Source organism: Hippocampus bargibanti, linkage group LG14 (assembly GCF_051943395.1).
Source record: "Hippocampus bargibanti isolate YZ-2025 linkage group LG14, ASM5194339v1, whole genome shotgun sequence".
Classification (NCBI taxonomy): Eukaryota; Metazoa; Chordata; class Actinopteri; order Syngnathiformes; family Syngnathidae; genus Hippocampus; species Hippocampus bargibanti.
The window spans coordinates 713,506-722,729 of NC_142747.1; positions in this window are offsets into that span (position 1 = coordinate 713,506).

A 9,224-nucleotide genomic window follows, 5' to 3' on the forward strand; every position below is an offset into this window, starting at 1 on the left:
ATTGGCTGGTTAAATCATTGACTTATGGGCCATTATGGAAAATGGTTTTGTCCTTTTTGAAGAGTTACTGATCATGCACGAATGCATTTAAAAAGGCTTCCATTCCAGAAGTGCATTTGATCAATGATTTTCCTTTCCAACTTTTACATCAGATCCCCTAAAATTACACAGAATGTCATGGAGAAAGTGAACCATGGCAAAACAGAAGGGAAAAAGGTGTATCTAGAATGGACTCAGGAGCCACGGGGTCCAGTGTCAATGATTAAATCAACATATTGAAAAGGTCATTTTGCTTTCAGCTCTTCTTCACTTCAAGATCAAACACATATCATAATCAGAAAACCTTTCATCGTCCCACAATTGGGACATTTGCAACATATAGCACTTCCTGGAGACCAAAATAAATACATGAAAATAGACATCGGGATTGTTGTGACAATTAGATAATGTTTGGTACTCAGAGCAGAAGCAAGATAGTTTTCTGTTAATAAATATTTTTTTAACTTGTAAGGATGCGTCATCATGTGGATTAGCCATCACATGGAAACGTTGCCCCTGTCCTTCAGTATTTTGGAGGACCATTGCAGACGGTCATTATTGTTTTGGAGCCACAAGTTTATTTTTAATTTGTTGATTTTGGGGTTTTTTCCTTTCAGTGTGTGTGTTGTGTGTGTGTGTGTGTGTGTGTGTGTGTGTGTGTGCGTGCGTGCGTGCATGTGTGTGTGTGTGTGTGTGTGTGTGTGTGTGTACGTACATGTGTAAGAAAGAGTGAGACTATATTTTTTGTTTATGTGTTACAGTAAAGTCTCGTTATATCGATATCGGATATATCGATAGTCCCGGTTATATCGATACTATTTCTATGCACGCACGGAGAAAATTACATGCAAACAGGGTCGGATATATCGATAGTCCCGGTTATATCGATATTATATCGATATAACGAGACTTTACTGTATGTAACATATTTCTGACATATATATATATTTGTACAGTGATACCTCGGCTTACGAACGCCTTGGCTAACGAGCTTTTCGGCTTACAAACTTTAAATTCACGAGAATTTAATCTTGGCATAAGAACTATTTTCGGGATACACACGGAGCGCCACAATGAGCGATGTGTCGTTCGCAAACAAGCGCGTTCTCCTGACAAGGAAATGGCAGCCGACTTTTTTTGTCCTCTATTCCCCTCCCCCAGTTTTCGGTTAAAACCACACGTGATTGGTCAAGAACGCAGCAGTGGGGGCGGGGGAGGATTACAGAAACAGAGCTGCAAATTAAAATAAATAGGCAGACGACCGAGACAGAGTGAGAAAATGGATAGAAAACACAGTGAAATTTGGACGCGTTTCTTTATTGATAGTTCAAAGGCAGAGTGTAGGCTGCAAGGTTAAAATATCACATCAATCATAATTTTTTTTTGTCCTCTATTCCCAGCCCCCAGTCTTTGGTTAAAGCCGCACGTGATTGGTCAAGAATGCAGCAGTGAGGGGGGAGGGGTTACAGAAACGCAGAGCTGCAAATAAAAATAGAGGCAGACGACAGAGAGAGAGAGAAAATGGATAGAAAACACAGTGAAATGTGGACTCATTTCAACTTGATTGACAGTTCAAAGGCAGAGTGTGTACTGCAAGGTTAAAATATCCCATTAATCAGGCTCCACAAATAACCCGTACGAGCCATCTGTAAACTTGATGCAAAAAGTGATCAACCCAGCTAAACAGAACACCATTAATGAGGAACAAGGTAAAATTATCGCAGAGAAAGGACCGACAAGGGATCATTCCTCAAGATGGTGAAAGAAGAAGGCTACGTTCCTCTTCAAGTGTTTAATGCTGATGAAACCAACCACTCCATTCCATCTAGCCATCAAGGACCATCATAAAGGTCAATAAAACGACTTTATTATACAGTACAGTTTATTTCTTTAATTACAATACCATAGCACATTTATTATACATAAAATAAGGTATATTTTGTGTAGTTTTAAGGCTTAGAAAATTACGAAGTAGAAAATCATGTTTTATGGGACCTGGGAACGGATTATTGTCATTTTAATGGCTTCCTATGGGAAATTAATGTTTGGGATACACACTTTTTGCCTTACACACTCTGGGAACCAATTAAGTTCGTAAGCCAAGGTGTCACTGTATTTGCAAAAATTGCTTTTCAATGGTGCAATGCCGATCCCAAAAAATGTTTTTAATTATTGTATTTGTAATTAATTGACGTAATTGATCTATTTTGAACCTCATCTAAAAATGAGTGAGAAACCCCCTATTTTCGTTTTAAAGTCATTACATTATCAAAGCACATTAAAAGATAAAAGCAATGTGGCACTATAATGTATTTTGTTGTTGTTTTTTTTCAATAGACTTGGATAGATAGATGAGGTCCGAGCCATTTACTTGCTATATTTTACATTTAAAGACTCGCGCTGAATATTCCGGAAGTCTTGTTTTTGACTTGGTGACGAGTGTGTACGTGACGTCACTGAAGGAACGCCCCTGACCGAAAAAAAAGGACACATTGAGGCAGTCCTTCCATCACGTCAATGCATTTTGCTGTGCTTGTTTGGTCTGAAAATGTCATGTTGCACCAAAAGGAGCCAGAAGAGGGTGGCCAAGCTCCATATAAGGAATTTATCAGCCTGTGGAAAGGGGCTGATTCATTCCTCACGGGAGCTCGGTGGCCATTTTCTGCCTCTTTTTTGGTGATACATTTCCCCCCAATGTTGCCTCGAAATGGCATGGAATAAATTATTTAATCAATTGCAAACATGTATGCTTTCCTCTTCAGAACTATTTGAATCATATTCATAACTGGATGTGTAACAAGAAAGCATATTATCCGAATCTGAAGCCATTGTTTTGATTCTCCAGCAATGCAAGACGTCTTGGCGTGACATCACGGACTGGGGAAGGGACTTTCTGAAAATGCCCAATTCGCAGCTCATTTTTTTGCAGATTTCGGACACTTTAAGTCATTTTTATTGGTGTTTTGCATTTGACTAAAAATATCAGCCTGCGTGTTTTTGGCTATTTTAAATGCTCTAAAACGTTTTTCTGATGTCAGTTAGGAAACAAAAAAAGTGATGTCGGTTGTCCTTTAAAGGACAATCGACACCATTTTTTTGACATCAGAACTAACTGACATCAGAAAAATGTTTTATAGCTTCTAAAATAACGAAAACACGCAGGCTGGTATTTTTAGTCAAATGTCAATGAAAATGACTTAAAGTTGCCCAAAACTACCACTAATGAGCTGGAAACTGGGGGTATTCAGAAAGTCCCGCCCCCTTGTTCGTGATGTCACGTTAGCATTGGCCCACTCACAAACTGCCTTGCTCCAGAATCAAAACAATGGCATCGGCGAGTTCAGATTGGGAGAAGATGCTTTGTTACTCATCCAGTTTTGAATATGATTCAAATAGTTCTGAAGTGGAAAGCATACATGTTTGCGATCGATTAAAGAAGTCCTTCCGTATCAATTCGAGCCGTCTGCACGCGATGGAACCGGTTAAGATCTGGACTGCGATGTAGCAGCCCAGATAATGCACAAGATGGCACACAAGCGGCGTTTCGTCCAATATATGGAGCGCTTATAAGAGCCGACCGTCAGTTAAAGCCGCCTGTGATTGGTTAAAATCCGTGGTCGAAGACAGAAGGGTGGGTTTTACGCACACACACACACAAAAGAGACAGCGGCACAATTTGAGCAGCACACGAACATCAGAAATGTTGAGACGAGAGAGAGCTCGACAGCGCTACAGAGTAACAAATGACACGGCGGAAAGTGGATGTTTGTCCGATCGGTTTGCTCCACTTACATAGCGATTGCTCTCTTTCACCAGGTGAGCTCACAGTTAGCATGCAGTGTGACTGAATGAGTAAACATGCATCAAACTTCAGCCATCCAAGCGCCAAATCGCTAACTCTGGTTAGCTTCCTTGTTCGCCTCCGCTGGCACTATACCGCTCTGCTCCATTGGAAATGGCTGGTTTGACCACTGGGAATTTGTATAAACTTACACCTTCTTTATGCATGTTACCGCAATTGGCTGCCACACAAGGATCCCCCATCACGTTATTGATGTAGTTTTCCTTCTAATTTCGCGATCAACACAGTGTTGTCAGATGGAAAAAAAGGACGCAAAATGCATCGTGTGTGGCTTTCTCGGTCAGGGGCGTTCCCTCAGCGACGTCACTCCGGCATCGTCATCAACTCGAAAACAAGACTTCATGAATATTCAGTGTGACTTTTAAAAAGTATAATATAGCTAGATGCGGTGGAATCTTTGTAAAATGTGCTCAGTCAATTATGGACGCAACTTGTCGGAGGTGTCGGTTGTCCTTTGATTCACAGTTCTGACATGACATCATCATCATAACATCGTCATCCCTGACCGAAAAAAAAGGACACATTTAGGCAGTCCTTCCATCACGTCAATGCATTTTGCTGTGCTTGTTTGGTCTGAAAATGTCATGTTGCACCAAAAGGAGCCAGAAGAGGGTGGCCAAGCTCCATATAAGGAATTTATCAGCCTGTGGAAACGGGCTGATTCATTCCTCACGGGAGCTCGGTGGCCATTTTCTGCCTCTTTTTTGGTGATACATTTCCCCCCAATGTTGCCTCGAAATGGGATGGAATAAATTATTTAATCAATGGCAAACATGTATGCTTTCCTCTTCAGAACTATTTGAATCATATTAATAACTGGATGTGTAACAAGAAAGCATTTTCCCCGAATCTGAAGCCATTGTTTTGATTCTCGAGCAATGCAAGACGTCTTGGTGTGACGTCACGAACTGGGGGCGGGACTTTCTGAAAATGTCCAATTCGCAGCTCAATTTTTTGCAGATTTTGGACACTTAAAGTCATTTTTATTGGTGTTTTGCATTTGACTAAACATATCATACTGCGTGTTTTGGGTATTTTAGATGCTATAAAACATTTTTCTGATGTCAGCAAACAAAAAAGTGATGTTGGTTGTCCTTTAAAGGAAAACCGACACCATTTTTTTGACATCAGAACTGACATCAGAAAAACGTTTTATAGCTTCTAAAATAACCAAAACACGCAGGCTGATATTTTTAGTCAAATGCCAATGAAAATGACTTAAAGTTGCCCAAAACTACCACTAATGAGCTGGAAACTGGGGGTATTCAGAAAGTCCCGCCCCCTTGTTCGTGATGTCACGTTACGATTGGCCCACTCACAAACTGCCTTGCTCCAGAATCAAAACAATGGCTTCAGAGAGTTCAGATTCGGAGAAGATGCTTTCTTGTTACTCATCCAGTTTTGAATATGATTCAAATAGTTCTGAAGTGGAAAGCATACATGTTTGCGATCGATTAAAGAAGTCCTTCCGTATCAATTCGAGCCGTCTGCACGCGATGAAACCGGTTAAGATCTGGACTGCGATGTAGCAGCCCAGATAATGCACAAGATGGCACACAAGCGGCGTTTCGTCCAATATATGGAGCGCTTATAAGAGCCGACCGTCAGTTAAAGCCGCCCGTAATTGGTTAAAATCCGTGGTCGAAGACAGAAGGGTGGGTTTTACGCACACACACACAAAAGAGACAGCGGCACAATTTGAGCAGCACACGAACATCAGAAATGTTGAGACGAGAGAGAGCTCGACAGCGCTACAGAGTAACAAATGACACGGCGGAAAGTGGATGTTTGTCCGATCGGTTTGCTCCACTTACATAGCGATTGCTCTCTTTCACCAGGTGAGCTCACAGTTAGCATGCAGTGTGACTGAATGAGTAAACATGCATCAAACTTCAGCCATCCAAGCGCCAAATCGCTAACTCTGGTTAGCTTCCTTGTTCGCCTCCGCTGGCACTATACCGCTCTGCTCCATTGGAAATGGCTGGTTTGACCACTGGGAATTTGTATAAACTTACACCTTCTTTATGCATGTTACCGCAATTGGCTGCCACACAAGGATCCCCCATCACGTTATTGATGTAGTTTTCCTTCTAATTTCGCGATCAACACAGTGTTGTCAGATGGAAAAAAAGGACGCAAAATGCATCGTGTGTGGCTTTCTCGGTCAGGGGCGTTCCCTCAGCGACGTCACTCCGGCATCGTCATCAACTCGAAAACAAGACTTCATGAATATTCAGTGTGACTTTTAAAAAGTATAATATAGCTAGATGCGGTGGGATCTTTGTAAAATGTGCTCAGTCAATTATGGACGCAACTTGTCGGAGGTGTCGGTTGTCCTTTGATTCACAGTTCTGACATGACATCATCATCATAACATCGTCATGACAAACTGAAAGTGCTGAAATAAACATCAATGACTTAGAGGAGCCTCCAGAGGGCACATCAACTATGCCTTGTACGTAGAGTGTTCTTAAGTTTAGTTTGCCTGAGAGCTTTGCAATGGCTCCATGCCTCATGCTTTCATTGCTAACATTAGCTGTGGCTGCACTCGAAACTGGGTGCTTTGCATTGATGTGTGTGGGAGGCTAAATTTGAGCTGCTTCGGCGGTAAGGAAACTCCTTACAAATTAGACACAACACTTGCCGTCTATCAGTTGTGTCAGGGCGTTTTTGTTTGCAATGTAAATTTTTCATTCATTGCGCCAAGAACTCTCACATGCTCACCAGTGCTTACTAAGCCCACACAACTTAGAAAAGGGCAACCCACCGACAGAAACAATAAAGGCAAAGGTGATAAAAATTATGCTACCAAAAAAAATCATGCTCTAAAGCACAGGTGTCAAAGTCAAGGCCCCGGGGCCAAATCTGGCCCACCACATCATTTTATTCGGCCCGTGAAAGCAAATCACATTTGTGAAATTCCATGATGCTTGCGAAAGTCCGACCCCAAATGTTCAAATTGTCCCATGTAAACCACAATAACAGTCATTATTTTTTACTTCAAATGTGAAAATTCGTTTTTCATTCATTTATTGTTCCCTCTAGATGTAATATGTGGTAGAGCTGAAACATTCAAATGGCTTCCCCAAATTCATAGCGGCCAACCGAGAGCAAACCGTTACTACAACGTGGCCCTTGCCAAAAAATGACTTTGACATCTAAAGTTTGTAATTAATTAATCACAACTAACTGCAAGTTAACAAATTTCATACATAGCCATCTTATTTATTTGAAATTCATTTTTTATTTTATGTACAGTAAAGTCTCGTTATATCGATATCGGTTATATTGATGGTACTGCTTATTACGATACTATTTTCATTTCCCGGCAAATTTCTCGTCATTTATGTATAATTAGTTCCGGTTAGTACGATACCTGGTTATTACGATAATCTGGTTAGTACGTTGCCCTTTTCATCTCCCGCCAGCCATTTTGTTCTGCTTGTATCGATACAAAAGCAGCTTAAGCTTAATCGATATTTGCTTCAGGATTTCTATCTTTCACCAGGTGAGCTCACAGTTAGCATGCAGTGTGACTGAATGAGTAAACATGCATCAAAATTCCGCTATCCAAGCGCCAAATCGCTAACTCTGGTTAGCTTCCTAGTTCGCCTCCGCTGGTGCTCGACTGCTTTGGTCCGTTGGAAATGGCTGCTTTGTCCGCTGGGGTTTTGTGTAAACGTACACCTTCTTTATGCGTGTTACCGCAATTGGCTGCCACGCGATTCACCATCCGTTATTGATGTAGTTTTCCTTCTAATTTCGCGATCAACACAGTGTTGTCAGATGAAAAAAAAGGATGCAAAATGCATCGTGTGTCGCTTTCTCGGTCAGGGGCGTTCCCTCAGCGACGTCACTCCGGCATCGTCATCAACTCGAAAGCAAGACTTCATGAATATTTAGTGTGACTTTTAAAAAGTAAAATATAGCTAGATGCGGTGGAATCTTTGTAAAATGTGCTCAGTCAATTATGGACGCAACTTGTCGGAGGTGTCGGTTGTCCTTTGATTCACAGTTCTGACATGACATCATCATCATAACATCGTCATGACAAACTGAAAGCGCTGAAATAAACATCAATGACTTAGAGGAGCCTCCAGAGGGCACATCAACTATGCCTTGTACGTAGAGTGTTCTCAAGTTTAGTTTGCCTGAGAGCTTTGCAATGGCTCCATGCCTCATGCTTTCATTGCTAACATTAGCTGTGGCTGCACTCGAAACTGGGTGCTTTGCATTGATGTGTGTGGGAGGCTAAATTTGAGCTGCTTTGGTGGTAGGGAAACTCCTTACAAATTAGACACAACACTCGCCGTTTATCAGTTGTGTCAGGGCGTTTTTGTTTGCAATGTAAATTTTTCATTCATTGCGCCAAGAACTCTCACATGCTCACCAGTGCTTACTAAGCCCACACAACTTAGAAAAGGGCAACCCACCGACAGAAACAATAAAGGCAAAGGTGATAAAAAATTATGCTACCAAAAAAATTCATGCTCTAAAGCACAGGTGTCAAAGTCAAGGCCCGGGGGCCAAATCTGGCCCACCACATCATTTTATTCGGCCCGTGAAAGCAAATCACATTTGTGAAATTCCATGATGCTTGCGAAAGTCCGACCCCAAATGTTCAAATTGTCCCATGTAAACCACAATAACAGTCATTATTTTTTACTTCAAATGTGAAAATTAGTTTTTCATTCATTTATTGTTCCCTCTCGATGTAATATGTGGTAGAGCTGAAACATTCAAATGGCTTCCCCAAATTCATAGCGGCCAACCGAGAGCAAACCGTTACTACAATGTAGCCCTTGCCAAAAAATGACTTTGACATCTAAAGTTTGTAATTAATTAATCACAACTAACTGCAAGTTAACAAATTTCATACCTAGCCATCTTATTTATTTGAAATTCATTTTTTATTTTATATACAGTAAAGTCTCGTTATATCGATATCGGTTATATTGATGGTACTGCTTATTACGATACTATTTTCATTTCCCGGCAAATTTCTCGTCATTTATGTATAATTAGTTCCGGTTAGTACGATACCTGGTTATTACGATAATCTGGTTAGTACGGTGCCCTTTTCATCTCCCGCCAGCCATTTTGCTCTGCTTGTATCGATACAAAAGCAGCTTAAGCTTAATCGATATTTGCTTCAGGATTTCTATACAGTACCACCATTAGCGATATCTGTATCGATAACACCGTTGGTCACGTGACCAGCTTTCGTGTCTTGCACTGTGTAGCAGAGCTGCAATAGCATCTGAAACATACTGTAGTCTTCTCATACAGTATAGAGTTGTTGTACACCAATTTCAACGGTGGG